Below are 2,500 nucleotides of genomic sequence, written 5' to 3' on the forward strand. Positions count from 1 at the left end.
TTCTAGGTCATGAAGGAGCCAATTATTAATACTACCTATCTCATCTGTTTACTCTTTTCCTGGATTTTCAGAAAATTTCTTTCATTGTAAACTGCTAGTAGTAATGTTCATTACATTATTATAATAATAATCATAATGTCTACAATAACAACTACAGTATCAATACTGATACCACTGGTAAAAAAAAAAATAATAATAAACAAAATAAATAAATAAAAAAAATAAAAAATGAAAAAAAATCTACAAATCAAAGATGTGTGAATCAGGTGAGGTCATGTGGTTTATTAAATGACTCAAAGATTTGCTTATATATATGTTTGCATAATTTTTCAGAATACCTTCACATAACCAACAGTAACAATTCTAATATTAATGGATTCCTCTTACTCTCTATTATTCAAGTATATCAAAATCAGATATATTCTCCTGTGATGAGAATGAATCTGATGATCATTTCTGACACAATCACATCTGACAATCTTGATGTGATAAGTCATGATAGCAGGGGAAGGCATAAAGTATATCAGGGAAATTTTGGGCTAAAACAGGCTGAAATAAGAATATTGAACAAAAATACCTAAGACCAGCAAAATATTGGATAAAATCAACTTATGACACAGACATGTCTGCCATCTTTGAAGTCCACAGACCAATGTGACAACTTCTGAAAAACTCTATGGGAATGCAACCCATTGTTTGGTATAATCTACAGGCATTCACAGCATCCAAAGCTCCCATTCTAATTAAACTTTTCGCCGTAACCAATAAATCAACTTAACCTAACCCAGTGGGATTTATACACTACACTCTATATATTCTCTAGCCAGGGAACTCTTACCCCCTGGACCCCACTGGGATTTATATAATTCACTTTATATACTTCCCCAGGGTATCCAACCCAAAACTGATGGGAGAATATAAATTTGCTCAGTGAAATACATGTGGATCTACAAATCATTTGCTTGCTGAAAATCACATACCTTTAAATAGCATAACACTAAATTTTTCTTCCCTTCCATCAAGTGACTAAATTGCTTGGTTTCTAATCACTTTCTTAGACATTTGGGGTACTTGATGGGCTTAAATAGCAAGCTGTGATAGTTACTAAAGTCCATTTTTTCTGCATAGTCTTGGAAATATCCCAGAATCTTCGCAACACAGAAAAAATATTTCTCACTGGTATTTGTCACAGAATGGTCTCACGGCCCTGCTAAATATCCTGGTAGAGAAAATGTGCATACACAGGGGGCCTTTGTACAGAATAGCATAAATAACTATTAAAACATGTTAAGAAGTATCATCAATATAAAAAGAATGCATTAAATACATGAGTTGGCAGATCGCAATAGTGAGTTAGGTGTTCACAGCAATGTTTTCCTTCGTGATATCTGTAATTTTTTCTATTACATCCACATAACGGATTGTGACGATTTTACTACTGTTATTCCTCTCACTGTCTAGTTTCCAAATATACAAAAATTATTCTGATGAAACACCCCAATCCTCCAGATTCTTGGCTCCTATAGCAGGAGATGGCATGAATGATACCAGGGGAATTGTGGGGTAAAATGTAAATAATGTACATAGAATTAGTCATTATACCATCTAATGCATGGGGCTGTACCCCCTGCAACCCCAATAAGGGGCTACCCCCCCTACCCCCACCCAGGAAAACAAAGAATCCTCCATTTATTCATGGCAGGAGAGAAGGTCAGACAGACTTGGCATCGCTGCTACCACATGGTGGTCTTAAGCTCTCTCCTGGCATGAATAGGTGGAGGACTCTTTGTTTTCCTTGGTGGGGGTTAAGGGACCCTTCCCCCTGCATTAGGTAAAACAGTGACTGTTTCTGTGTTTATAAAATATATTCTACCCCGATTTTCCCTAGTACTTTTCATGCCTTCGCTTGCTATCGGGGCCAAGAATATGGGGGTTGGGGGGGCTTCTGCTCATGAAAACCTACATATTTGCATTGCAGACAGTGAGAGGAATCCAACTATACCAAAATCTTTGCAATCTGTTATGTGGACATATTAGATAAAATAACCACATTGTCAACATGATGAGGGATCTAGAAAAAGATGGGTCCATCTTCTCTCCTCTGTCTTGTATCTCCTTTATTTATGATTTGCCCAACTTTAGCCATAGAAGAAAAATGTCTCAGCTTACATCAAGGTAACCATTCCATATATTTTTTTTTTCATCTAAACAATGGCTGTATGGAACTGGACCTGTACCAATATGTATGTCCATTACTTTACCTAAAAGTAAAAAATCCAATGTATTGCCTCGACGTCTGTATAATATATTGATATTCATCTAATGAATCAAATTAATAAGTCATAATGCTAAAGATTACAAAACCAAAACATGTAACACAATTGTTTCATAACCTCGACACACACACACAAACTACACAAGGGACAACTATAATAACCTTTCCTCCCATCCTCCCCTACGAGGACTACGACCTGACCCTCACTCCCAGGTATATTTACCC

At 36.2% G+C, this 2,500-nt stretch overlaps 1 protein-coding gene across 10 annotated transcripts in view; it reads right to left on the minus strand.

The window, feature by feature from the left end:
- LOC113827620 (tubulin-specific chaperone C) overlaps window positions 1-2,500 on the minus strand; it is a 15,849-nt gene that overhangs the window by 13,020 nt on the left and 329 nt on the right. For 2 of the 10 annotated variants that reach the window (XM_070143958.1, XM_070143953.1), the window contains exon 1: window positions 2,499-2,500. This exon is cut by the window's right edge. The exons of 4 other annotated variants lie outside the window; for them this stretch is intronic. The gene's annotated coding sequence lies outside the window, so the exon portion shown is untranslated. Of the gene's footprint in view, window positions 1-980; window positions 1,220-2,437 lie in introns of those variants that run through there. 4 more of the 10 variants (XM_070143956.1, XM_070143952.1, XM_070143957.1 and 1 more) reach the window with 2 other exon arrangements.

This window comes from Penaeus vannamei, chromosome 31 (genome assembly GCF_042767895.1).
Source record: "Penaeus vannamei isolate JL-2024 chromosome 31, ASM4276789v1, whole genome shotgun sequence".
NCBI lineage: Eukaryota > Metazoa > Arthropoda > Malacostraca > Decapoda > Penaeidae > Penaeus > Penaeus vannamei.